This window comes from Cynoglossus semilaevis, chromosome 6 (genome assembly GCF_000523025.1).
Source record: "Cynoglossus semilaevis isolate Cse_v1.0 chromosome 6, Cse_v1.0, whole genome shotgun sequence".
NCBI classification, from domain to species: Eukaryota; Metazoa; Chordata; class Actinopteri; order Pleuronectiformes; family Cynoglossidae; genus Cynoglossus; species Cynoglossus semilaevis.
The window spans coordinates 9,349,645-9,363,872 of record NC_024312.1 but is presented as its reverse complement, the minus strand read 5'-3'; the positions used below and the strand labels follow the sequence as shown (position 1 = coordinate 9,363,872).

Here is a 14,228-nt window from a genome sequence, read left to right as displayed (position 1 = left end):
GACAGAAGAAATATGGAAAGAGAGGGGTGGGGGAGGGGGGGGAAGGGGGGGGGGGGGGTGAAAGAGGAAATGCCACTGCTGCAGCATCAGGTCAAATCACATGTCTCATATCCCAATATGTATCCTCCCTTGGTGGCGTCCTGTCAGCAGCAGGACGAGGCTAGAATATACACCTCTGTGATGGTTTGAAGGCACATGGATAAAGCGCCCTACCCTGCTGAAAGCCACTCTCTTGACTAAATGAGTGGCTGGCTGAAATGGCACCGCTGATCCAGCACGTAGGTCATCAGCTCTCTCTTGGCCATTTATGAGATTGCTGGTAACTGGGCCTTAAATAGACTGACAAACGTCAATGAGGGCAATGGAGTCATTAGCTATTCCTTTTGAACAGCTAACTCCTTCTCACCAAGCATTACAGAGGGCAAGCATGGGTTTCTAAAACTGGATATGAAAATGTGTAAACAGGCCCAAGATTGATTGAAAGGCAACAAGAAATAACAGATTAGGAGAAACAGAGAAAAAGAATGAAATAGAAAAAAAATCTTTAAAGCACAGCTTTCCACTTCGCAATCATTCAGCAGACATGACCACAGAGCATGCTGCAAACCACTTCCCTCACGCAGTCCTCGTGACAGGCTTGCTCCCATGTGTGATCACACCGGGGTCACACTGACCTCTAGTGGTATCAGAAGGAACCCTCACAACTCAGAGTTGTGAGAGTTGGTCAATAATACAGTAGGTAAGATTATGTTCCTAGTGTAGTTTTATTACATACATTGATACGTTAGCGTCATAGGGTTCAGCAGCTCAGTGATAAGGTTAGATAACCACTGAGAACAATTTGTTCCTGGTCCATGTAAACAGCTGTCTTTGCTTTTCCAATTATGCACTGATCCTACTGTTACTCTCAACTCTTTCCATTTCAACCAGTCTCTCTACCCTTCTTCAATTCTCCGTCGGTTTCTCCAAAGATACCTTTAGAAAATGTTCTCCTTGCACACCATTTATTTTGTAACACCTACCACAAAACCCTGACACCCCGAAGTGTGACCTATTCTTGTTGTGGTTTAATGAAGTTAGAAGTTTGGTCCTGAGTCCATAATAAGATATATATATAGGAACAGCCTGGTGTGTTTAACGATTTAAATTTGGAAATATATGTAACTAAATCAGTGCCACATATTCAAAATCAAATGCTTAAAAGATTAACATATGCTATGATATTTGAAGCTCACTAGATGGCGCCTGCTACAAGGAAACGTTTAACATTACCTTTAACCATTCCATACAAATTGTTCTCAGTAGAAGTGAAATATTCAGTAACATGCATCGACCACATTCACCACACAATCTGTAACCAGATAGCAGATAAAGAGATTGGTGTATTTTCAACAATTAACACTGCAGCAGAATGTAGTGTTATGTTAAAAGGGTAATGACCACAATTTAACTTGGAATGATATTTATAAAGCTACAAAATATGGGTAGGACTAAATTAATACTACAGTGCAATGTTCTGAATATAAATTAAATGGTGTGCATCACCAAAGTAACACTAATTGTACTAAACAGCAGAGGTATTGGTTCATGTATACAGTGAGTTGGGAGGCAGAGTAGCACAGTCCACATGAATATTAATCTCAAGTTGCATTTAACAGTATGACACAGACCTGGAGTGAGCATGGAGGTAAAATGCCCCATAAGTGTTTTTGAGAATTCTCCACCAGCCACTAAAACGACACTCACTAGGGGTTTTTTTTATATATGAGCTATTCAAATCCACACTGGGGACAAGGTCTAAATGCTGAACAACCACAACTGGCACACAGGCTGTGGGAGAAAGGTTTCAAGAGGCAGAGTTTAAAAGAAGTGCCATTTTTAGTTTGGTTAGTTGAACAGGGAGTCAGTTCACTGGAAATGAATAGATTTGTGTAAGCTAACATTAGCATTAACTACATTTGGGTTTGACTGAAAATGGGAAGATGTGTTCTCCAACTCAATACATTAATATGAATTTAGTGTAAAATACTACATTCAGACAGTCTTTATCTCCTTTAGTCCTAATAATTGAAATCCTTTAAGAACTGGAGTCATGCCCTGTATCTACATAATTGTAAAGTATTTCCCAGAGTGTGTTTCAGAACAAAAACAGAGGAAGATAACCAGCCAGTCGATGGGATTAAGATTCACTGAGGCGGCTGTATGATAGCAGCACATCTGTGTCTGTTCTCAAAAATCATTAGTTGCCTAAAAGATATGGATTATGCAATTTCTGGAGTTTAGCCACTTAACTGCAACAACTGCAGCACAGAAAGATAAGACAGTGATTAAAAACAGGACATTTCTGTTTTAATCCATTAATCTTCAACATAATTACCATACAATGTTTGACACAGCACCTCGAAAGGCTAGTTATACCTAGTTATGTATGGTTATTTGTGTGTCGAAAGGATCATTAAAAAATTAAAAAAAAAAAAAAACTCCCTCGTCTGTCTAGCTTCAGGTAAACGAAATAAACCTTTCTCCGCATCACTAAAATTTCAGTAATTACCTTTGACAGTCAATTTAAAATCAGACCATTGTTATTGATTAATAAGAGCCAAACACAAGCTACTTAATACCAAGGTATCTAATGGTCAAAGTAAAATGTCATCTCACCCGACTCATATTAGTTTTTGTGCTAAAATACAAAACCACGTTTATTTAAAAATCTGAGTCAACATTTAACAGCTTCACTTAAAGGTTGATTAAAGGTCAGAATTCTCTTTGAGTCCCTTTGACCCTACTAAAGGGAAAATGTTATGCTGTGGTCACCCTCCCAGCCATCAAACACTGAGGCTTGAGAACCATGCTGTGAAGGGCAGTGAAGTAACGCCTTGATGTTTTTTTAAGAGAAAAATAATCACTATGGCTATCCAATTCCATTACTTCCTCCTTACCCTTACACTACCACACTGTTTACTATGTCCTGTGATCTGTAATCACTGCCTTCTTTGAGAAAAAAAATGCCAAAGACAGGTTCAACAGTGCACAGTGGATCAACAGTTTTAATGCAGTTACGCCAGTGGTTCTCTAATCTTTTTGGTCATTCCCGACTTTGAACAAGTTTTGATTTTCAAGCTCACTGCCCCCGATCACCCCAGCAAAATCTTCACAATTTGCATTTCCAAGCCTTAAAAAGCTAACAATAACAGTGATAGGAGTTTGGCCTGGCTAGTTCAAGTGAGTTCAACTGACAAGACACAAAATACAAGGTATAGTAAAAAGCTGTAAGAGGAGAAAACAGCTGACATCAGGAGATGGCGTACTCTCTCTTCTGCCAATGCAAACAGCATTCTGATAGAATATAAAAATCCCACCATTAACCCTTGACCTTGTTGGGAAAATCTTTAAAAAGTAAACACTGAGCAGAATATAAAATACTAACTGAATCAGCAAGACAAATAAAAGCTTCTCCTCAAGCTGAACATTGAGGCTGCCTCACCAGGATTTATGCTGACAACCCTGGGCTTTTAATTTCCCTTTAAAGGCATTAAAAAACCCTGTTTGGACTAACTAGTTTTCATAGAGCTTTGAACAGGCTATTTCAATTTATCTAGGGAGAACCCAGATGTTGCCTTCACCAAAATGAAATGAACAATATGTAGCACAAATCAGAGATGTGACTATCTTTACACACATTACTCACATGCATACAAACAGAGTCAAGACTTTCTTTAAATAGTACAACTGGACACTAGTAGATGCCATGACAACCAACTACAAAATGTTTTCTTTGCTGGGTGGCAGTAACACAGTTTGAATAAATGACAAGGTTCTGCAATAGCTTCATTCCTGTATGGTTATTTGTGTGTCGAAAGGATACTGACAAGGTTCTGCAATAGCTTCATTCTAAATGCCAGTAGTATTTTCTGCAGTGTCCGCCATTTTCAAATTGGTAAGAGTAAGTGCCCCGTCCCCAGCTACAATTTGGTTAATGCTGTTTATACTACTGACTACTAGTGTTATAGGGAGTAAGCAAAGGGAGTGTACAAACACTAATGTTCAATACCTTTACCAATCAGCAGCATCTCTAACATGTGACTTGTTCTAAGGCAATGTTTACACTCCATACATTTTATATTAATAATTTCACAAATGTTGCAAAACTGAAACTGTTAATCTATGGAAAGTATATCTTTGAATTATATTTGTTCAGGTTTCTTATCTTTTCTGCAAATAACTTGTCATTTCTGTTTTAAAGTTTTGGAGTCCAGACCAAATGCAATTAAATTTGGCTTAATTTGTATACTATTGGTGGAACCTTGAAAGTTTCTCTTTCTGTATATTCTGTGTAATCTTACAAAAAGAAATGAAAAACCACAACTGAGGCCCAAAGCACAGTGTACTTAAAGTCTCACTCTGTTGGTTTGATCGAGATGTTTTCATATTTGCAACTTTACTTTTGGTGTGCTTAGAGCACCTCAGTGGTAACTTGGCAGCTGGTGAACTCGAACCTGAAACCTTCCGCAACCAAGTCCACTTCCTTAACCACTAATCCACCACTGCCCCTCTATCCCTAAAGTGGGATAACATGATTATTATGATTATCCACAGGGAAGGTGGATTATCTCATTAACCCACGAGCATGACATGTTATGTTAGGCAGTCTTTGCAAATAACATGTGTGTCAGCTGGCATCAACACGTGGATGGACAGTGAAATCATTGGATGAACAGTGTGTCAGTGTCTAAGTCAAATCATGGGTTCATTTTGACAGCCCTATTTTAGGAATCCTGTAGAGCTGACTCTACAGTTGTCCTGACCTGAAATCCGAACTTTAAGGAACACAAGGTTTTTATTTGGAATCGTCCTTTGAGGCTCCACTGCTGCTGTGACAGGGTGCTTTGTCCTCAATTGTATGACCCGGAATCAGAAGTAACCTTCCAGTTTTTGTGCTGGTTGGCAACTAGTGCCTGCTAATTTACTGCACATAGAAAGTCAAGATACAGCGGGGTGACATAATCATTATGTTTGGGCCTTTAGTCTAGTTAAAATGTTAAGTTAAAATGTGGGTTAGTGCTACGACTGACTGCCATGGTGACAACCTCTGTCATTTGTGTGATGGACCTAACTTGATTTTCGTCATGCGTTACATACTGTACTTAAGTACCCATGTCACTCATTTATGCTAACATAGTGATAACCTCATAATCTAGGACATAAAGAAAATATCAGAAGAATCTAAGCCTTTAACCACATTCTATTCTAAATATTCTAATTCTAAATATTTAACCATATAATACACAATAATTAATAGTAGTTACTACAATAAAAAGTGACTGAGGGGAAAACATTGTTTCATTTATTGCCCACACACAGGGAGTTCTTGATGTCATGCAGGTTAAAGTTAAAATTAAAGTTATTTGTGTAACAGCAGTGGGGCAGGGGTTATTTCCTATCGTCACCGACCCTAATGTTTGGAGGTAGGCTGACAGGAAGCACAGCCAAAGCAAACAACTCAGCCCTAACCTATCTGTTTCTCAGTCCCAGGAGTGCACTTTCTGAAATATCCATGTGCATGTAACATGTTTTACTCCTAATACTTTGTCCTTTTTCTGAGTTCCATTGGCATCACTTTAGACTGTAAAATGATCAGTTAATGGAAACTAGCTTTAAGACAGTTTGAGACAACAGAAAATAAGTGAGAAAGAACTCCGTGTACTTTCTCAGCAACGTGCATGCGTTCACAAAAAGGGCAGTGGACTCTCTGGCTCCTATCAGACACAGTCAAACAGAGAAAGAACAATGGGGATGTAGTACAACTCCTGCAGACAACTAATCTACTAATTACAGAAGATAAAAAAAAACTCAACTACACAACAATAATATCATGTGCTGCTAAACATCAGTGGATGTTTGCAGACATGACAGAACTGTGTGCTGCTGCACTGTGGTAATAAAGCTGTTCAGCAGCTCAAACACATCCTGTGATATGCCAGATATGCCCATTCATTTGACGATGTGGACAATTATACCACCATCAAAACATGGGGAGACACATGAAGCTCCGTCCTGATGAACACAGCCATTACTACTGACCACAGATGTAGCATCCGGCCAAATCTTTTGCCATATTTGATGAAAGGCTTCCATGAACTGACAGTAAATGATAGCCTGTGCCATAGCACATCCCAGGCCTCCCAGTGATGCTACTTGGATATGAGCAACAGTCACAAGATTAAACAGCCCAACTGCCTGAAAATCACAATCATACACAACTATTTTAAGCAAACCAAGATGTCCACAGTATGTTTTCATCCATAACGAGCAGAGCAGGATTTTGCATTCACTGTGAGTCAGTGTCTGTGTGAAAACGGCAGCTTGACACAGACGAGGCCAGGATTTATCTCGTGTGCTCACAGAAAAACCACAGGCTGCCGTTTGCTGTGACAGGCAGCCAGGCAGACTCTCCATCTGCTTTGTTGTGGAAATGACATCCACATAATGTCAGCTGGTTCAGAACCAGAGCCATTGGCCTTGCATTTTGATGATAATGTGCAGAGCTTTTGGATTGGCATGTTTGGTGGATTTCCACTCAAGTAGAAATGAAGACCCAACCCTTATACAGGTGCTTAACATAACATTTGACTGCATGGTCAGGCTGTGTAGAACAGATGGCTGGGAGACACATCTAAACTGTAAAGAATACAGATACAGCAGAAGAGCAAGTGGTTTGAATTTAATTAAGAAAAACAAAAGAAATTTAAAACAGACTGGCAGAAAAAGTTCTGCACATACTCTTGTACAATCTACATTCAGACTTTGTGGCTATAATGAAAAATTGAAAACTTCTAATACACTTAACAAGGATGTCTCTACTTATGTCTCTACTGTGGTACCCCATGGACTAGCCAAATTGCCCATTGGCAAAAATTGTACTGTTACTGTAGTGATAATCAAATGGCTGCTAGTGTATGTCCCAGAACTTAACGCAGCAGCATTATCTTTTATTATTATTATTATTACTTTGTTCAGGAAGTCTGTCTCAAACAAGTAGCTCTTCGTATTATTAGGTACTACTTGAAGTAGCTCTTAGTTTGAAAAAGGTTGGTGACCCCTGCTTAAAAGCAATTCATCAAGATAACTATTTCATAGTTCCCACGATCTATTTATCCAAGACTGAATGGCCATTCAATTATTTAAAAATTACATTTGTGGAGTAAAAATAATAAAAGGTTATAATGGCTTCACTTTTTTTAATACACCAGTAAAACATTTTCTCTATTCAAGCAGAAAAATGTCAAGACAACTATACAAGTTTTTTTGTATATATGTATATAGTGTGCCCTACTCTTGTAAAAAAAGACTTGCACTGATATTTTGTGTTAAAGACAGAGGGTGGTTTATTGGCCTATTCACATTCATTGATGTAAGGAAGTCTATGCTCGGTGCTGATCATGCAGACATACATCATGACCTGTAATTGTGGGGTTCTGGGACACCTGCACAAACCCCATTTACGAATCACTGCGTCCAGACAGACATCTCAGGAAAATAAACCTGCCTAAGACGAGTTTTCTTCTGAAACTCTGGCTTGTCCAAACAAACTAGAAATGTACCCTGATGGTAAACATTGTTTTATATAATGACCCTTCATGGTAAAAAGGCAGGAGAGTTTGAGATAATCAGTTTACATAAATCTCCCTCATTGAGCGAAACATTAAGCTCTTTTTAGCTGTCTGAACAATATCTTTTTCTTTTCAACAAAATGGGAAGGGTCGAGCCCACAATTTTCAATCCCGCAATAGTCGGTCATTTACATTCTTCTCCACACAACAACAAACTGCGAGATTCTCAACCTCAAGAAAGTGCAATATCCTTTTTTCATGTCCGACTGATGCTTGTAAACACCCAAATAATCTTGTATACAGTTATTCAAAATAGGTCTTTGGTTTGCAGTCCATAAATGATAGCTAGTGCAGCTCCTCTAAATCAGTCCATTATACTGAAATTAAATTCTGAGCACTTCTACTTTCTTTTATATTCTCAGCACAGCAACAATAGAAAACAGATTAAACCTCAGAGACTTCACAGGTGATACATCCTTAAATAGGTAGGGGTGGGAGTAAGGGTCGGGCTACCCAGTGTATGGGGAGGGATTATTATAATCAAATGGTCATGGCCTGTTTTGAGTGAAATTTCCAGATTGTAACAGATTATAAAACATCAACTAAATTGTCAAAACCGGCACTTAAAGAGTAGACATAAAAAGACGTAAACATTTGTATCGAAACCCTGACAAAATCAACTGTACAATATGTTTTCCAATCTTATTAGGTTGGTCCACGAAGAATAACATTATGGTAAACAAGCGACGAGTTAATGACAGCAAGACTTAATCTTAGGAGAAAGCTATATTAGAAAATAATAATAAACAAAACCAAAATCCACATCTTATAGGTTTGATTTTCAGATTTAGTAAATGAGCTGCTCTTACAATCCTGACTCAGAAAAAGACTTGACTGTAAACAACTGCCTCCAAGTCACATTGGGGTCAAAATATAGGCACAGAATGTGCTGCTGCACACATTGAATAAGTGGTTGGGAGTTAGCTATCTGATCTACATCCCACCAGAGCACAACACTGAGAAGGCCGTGTTTAAATTTGGGATGTCTAGGTTGCAGACATAAAATGACGGCTTTAGTCAAGGCTTTTCCTAACACAAGTTGCCAAGTCAGAGTGAATCATGCTTCCCACTGGTCAGCAGCAAAATCTTACACAGCCATGCTCTTCCAGTCTCTGATCGGCTCTGAGAAGTGTGATTAAAGAGGCAGAAAAAACAAGAGAAATAAATGTTGATGTAGCAACACAGCTCATCTATTGTAGATCTTGGCGGAATGAGATCTGCCCGGCACGGATGTTCGTGCCCCTCCCCTCCCCCCCGTCCCACAGAATAGGAACGTTCATGAAGAGACGGGACACAGAGCCCAGCTCTATGGAAACTGTGTGGGACAGAGAGAAAGCTGAGGAAGTAAACACAGTTAGAGGCTCACATTGTTGCTGCTGTTTACCACTGCCAGCCAGTTTACTAGAATTAGCCAGTGCAATCCCAGGAGTAAAACTCTAGACAAGTACTTCGATTGTTACTGGCTCACAGCAGTCCTACCTCATAAAGAATATGCTGATGTAATCTTTGATGTCACTACCATCCTGTTATGTAAACCACAGCTTTGCAGACAGAGTGAACACAATAGCAGGAATTGTAGGGTTCAAACCACTCATGTAAGTTATGTGATTGTCAGTATGTTAGTGGAGAGGAACTACATAGAGTTATATACAACAATCAGGTACACAAAATACTACATGCTTTGTCAATTTTTTCAATAAACAAGAACAATCAAAAGGTTATGATTAGAAGGAAATTGAACACGTGTTTGCAACAGGTCATGGGGACTGGTATGTAGAGGGCAGGAATGTGGGGTCAGACGGTGCATGATCTCTGTCACCCCTCCCACACACCAGAATAGACATGATGCACAGCATGCCCCCACCAGGAGCTAGTGTTTCTATATGGCCCCACTTGACTTCTTTGATGGATCTGATGTGTTTCTAGATTTATTTTAAAATATGTGTGCTGTGAAGATAACACTCCCCCTGAGGTCCAGAGGACTATTACACACCTGTGATAAATGGAGACAGTTGTTTAATAAAAAAAGAGAAAAAAACAGATGAAATAGTACACAAACCTTCATAAGAACTTCATGCATCCTGGACCCCTTGCAGAACTTAAGCTATTTCCCTGCATGTGATCTTTGAGTGAAGTGCATCATTCAACAGATTGCACCAAGGAACATCACTAATTACTTCTTCAGTCTTCAGTCTAAGAAATCTCAAACCAACACCACCAACAAATCTTAGACTAAGAAACAAAGATTTCAAAACCACCAGGAACCAAATAAGAATTACTGAGGTGAAACCAATTTCATTTTGAGCTATTTAGCATTGATGTCATTAAAACAAGCAGACATCAATAGCAGGCAGAGAAGTAGCTCTAGCATCAAGTCATGAGACAGTAAGGGTATGAGCTAACAGGACGTCTCACTCACAGGCACCATCAACATCTCAATGAACTGCTGCTCCTGACAAGCCTAGAATCTGATTTACAGATTTACAAACTGATAAAATTAACTTTTAAAGCAGCATGTCAAACAAAAAAGGAAATTCATCGACTAAAGATCCAGTGTGTTAGATTTATGTAAATTCAAAAGAACTTCACTGTCTTTAAGTGTTAAACAAGTCAATGTAAACGTGAGACTACATAAGTGAATGTCTGAAGGATTCATTGTCTAAACAAGATGTTTATGTGGATTTAATCTGAAAAATGTCACATTTGATAACTGTCACAAATGTAAAACAAAAAAGATGTCAAAGAGATTCAACATGCTGTTGCTGGCATCGGCAATCCTGTGGAAAAGTTGCACCAGACTCAAGAAATAATTTCCTTGAAATTGTATTTTAACTGCGACAGACAGGAAATATTGACTGATCATATAAACCCTGTGTTTAGTATCTGAATTTTCCAATTAAGGACTTAAAAAAAAAAGAAGTTAATATTATAGAGAGTTACTTCCCAAACAAGTGAAGCACTCCTGGCCATCCTGAAGGAATTTCCCTTCACAGCAAATATTCTTGAACCAGCAGCTTCATACATTTTTTAAAAACAGTCAATTTCCTTTTGGACTACAGTAAAGTAATTATATCGGAAAAAGACAAATTGCCAACCACAATAAGCAACTTTATGATTTGATAACATCTTCCACGTCTTTACATTTGCAACACTAACGCAGCTGTTTTTAATCAGTTGAAGTGCTACAGCAAAGTTCTATATTCTTAGTTGATAACGTTTGTCTCTATGAGAAGCCGGAGTTACAATGACCCTATCCAACCTATCTGCATATTGAAAATGCATGGTGTTGCGAAGATAAAATATAAATGTATTTGGCAAATCTTGCAACGAAGAACAAGCAACAGACGGCTCATAGTGAGACACCGTGTCTGGGTGAAGCCCTCCTGCTCACGCAGGTAGACCTTACACTAAACAAATCGCCGCAGTTAAAAAACAAACAAAACAAAACAAAACCAAACAAAACAAACAAACAGAGCCAGTCCCATCACTGCCTTACCTCGTAAACCGCCTCCTGTGTGGCCACCGAACTGTTCACAGTCCTGACTGCAGACAGAAACAATCCACCTCAGCGATACAGTTCTGGAAAAAAGTTTTCCCGACCTCCGTCGGACCAGGCCGCACTGTAGCCGCTCAGTCCTTCCAACGAAGAACGCAACAAACAATTCGATTCTCTTTCTCTATGTCAACATTATGTGGGTTTCCGAGGCCGTGGAGTACATTTTATTTCGGGTATTCCTGGAGGAAATGAGGTTGAAGGAGGAGGAGGAGCGGGGAGGAGGCTCATACAGGCGCGTCACTGCCTCGGACTTTTATTATGTGAATTACAGAGAGCTGGAGTTAGGAGTACATAAAAGTGAATCACTTTGATTTATTCTGATGGGTCCCAGGTGCTGAACACTATTATGACAATTTAGTTGTTTAACTAAGGTGAAGTTTGACAGTTGAACGGGGTGATGTAAATATCATACTTTGGATGTTTATACAGTATTTTTAACCTAGGCTACATAATGAAAATTAGTTAGCTTTCCTGCCTAGGCCGGTTAGACTGCTGCTGGTAACAGATGCAGTTTACATGTTCCCCCAATATGTGCATGGGTTTATTAGTCCAAACAACTTTTAAAATGAGGTTGCTGAATTTAAAGTGATCATAGATGTGAATATGAATGGTTATCTTTGAAAGGTCAAACCATCCAGAGTGTACGCTGCCATTGTCCAATGACTGCTGGGATTTGTTCCAGACCCCACACCCCTCCACCTCACCATCTTGAAAAGAATGAAGTGGTAGAAGATGAAGGACTAAATATTTCTTGTGTCTTAAAAATCCTGCATTGCTGAATCTGTTCTGCTTGTTTGATCAAAATGTTTCACAAGAGTTTTGGTGGTTTGTTGAGCCAGTCTGAGTTAAAGTCCATCAGACTGACACTTCTTGTAGTTAGCCAGGTTGGTCAGTAGACAGCTTTGGTTGGCAGCTAGTCAAACACACCTCGTTGATCACTTTATCTCTGGAATCCATTTTCTGTGCAGCCCTGAGCAGTGGAGCTTTTACTTGTTCAGCTTCTGCATGTAAAAGATTGTGTATGAGTGTGACAATGAATGGTAGAGTTTCTCTGTTTGGTCCTGTTATGGACTAATAAACTGTACTGGGTGTCCCACACCCTCACCAGAGAGCTGGCTCCATACAACCCCTCCACACCATCCTAAAAGTTAATAAAAACCTTAATCTCTCTTACTTTCTAAGCTTTTACTTTGTTGTTTTTTGTCTCACATGCTTGCCCTCCATGCTGACCTCCATAAATACATTTTAAGTCAAAAAATAGTCCCTGCTTGAATTAAGTTTATAACTACTTTAGTAAGGCAGCACTAAAATTGTACCTGGGAATATCTAGGTCATCTTTTATTGTACTAAATTTCTGCGAAAAAATAACTAAACCTAATTTACAATTTTTTAAGCAACATACATCAGGGCTCACAAACATAATCGGCTCAATGGTCATAATTTGGAGACTAAGAGACCAAGATGGACAACCTGTTAACAATGTTTGGATAAGAAAGCCCAGAGGGTGGTATCTGGCCTGCGGGCTGTAGTTTGCCCATATCTGGTCTTAGCAATGGCAGCAACAGGATCAAAAGAAGAAGGACTTGATGAGAAAGTGCACTAACCTTTTCTTCTTGTGTATACTTTTAATCACTCCACCTTAGTTTTTCAAAAGTGTTGGACTCATTCGTCATCATAAGCACCTGTGGGTGTGCCTGCTGTCATGTTTTAGATCGCTCTAAACTGAGTTTTAGAAAGACAAATTGAAGGGATGTGATCATTACGCTGAATATGTTCGCTCCCTACTGGATGGGATAATTAGAACAGAATGTAAGCTTTCTGTGCTCAACATTTGTAGATAGCTCACTAAGCCCTAGTGTACTCCACCTGCGTCTTGTCAGCATTTCACAAGTTGCAATTTTTTACTTTAACAACTAAAAAATGTAATGCATTGGAAGGTTGGTCTAAACATCTAGATACGGTTACAGTAGGTTTGTTATGTATCCTGTGGTGCAGAGCAGAAAAGCAATATCTACACTTATTTCAAGATGTAAAGTACATTTTGTGGATTTTTGACATATGAATAGTTGTTGTTTTATTGTGAATAATAATTTTAATAACTCTCTTGTAACATAAAAAAACGAAGTAATATTTTGACTATTTTTGATTCTCTGTTCCTTGATTCCCTATGTTAGTTTATGTGTGATTATCATAAAGCAAAAAGGCTTTGTCTGAGTTTTTTGTGATCAGTTTGATCTTTGTAGCTCTGGTACTGTATAGGAAACACTGCAACACTGACAGTGCACATCTGGCCCGAATGCCAGTAATTGTCATCAGACGATGCATGAGGATTATAGAAGGCTGTCAAAAATGCGTCTTGTGAAAAGCACTGATTTCCTTCACAGCTGGAGTTATACAGCGGCTGCATTTTGGCTTCCCTTCTCTGCGGCAATATTATATACCGCTCGGGCGGGCTGCCCAGGTGTAGCCAGCAGGGTTAATGACTTAATAGTCAGCAGGAGAGGCACCTGGAGGTGAGCCAGACCTGCACTAATTACAACACGTCCAATATAATCAGAGAAGCTGGTCGCTTTCACAAGGAACAATGATGAACCTGCTCACCACAGCATGACAGGAATGAAGAATCAGACCACATCAAAAAATTACACCAATGGAAGTTGGAATCCCATTTAAAACAGCAGGCACAACAGCTGTGAGATATTATAAGCATTGTCAGACTAAGCAAAAACAGACAGGAGGAAGTTGTGCACTGATCTTTAACGTAGTTGAAGTGCCTGGATTCACTCATTTATCTTCTTCCGCTTAATTATTTTCAGAGTGGGTGGTGGGTGAAGCAAATACCAAAGGTTTTCAAAATCAAGTTAGCAAAGTCTTCATGGAAGTTACACACAGACACATCATGTTTGGTCAAGCAAGTGATACATACAGTATAATGAAGGGTGAGTCTGGGTGTGAGAAGCCAGTGAGTAAAAATAAATACCAGATTTTCTCTAGTCTGATCC

General features: G+C 39.2%; 1 protein-coding gene across 1 annotated transcript in view; it reads right to left on the bottom strand.

Annotated features, from left to right (window-relative positions):
- tspan9a (tetraspanin 9a) overlaps positions 1-11,432 on the bottom strand; it is a 128,769-nt gene extending 117,337 nt beyond the window's left edge. The window contains exon 1 of the mRNA XM_008311856.3: positions 11,167-11,432. The gene's annotated coding sequence lies outside the window, so the exon portion shown is untranslated. The remainder of the gene's footprint in view (positions 1-11,166) is intronic.
- Positions 11,433-14,228: the final 2,796 nt, after the last annotated feature.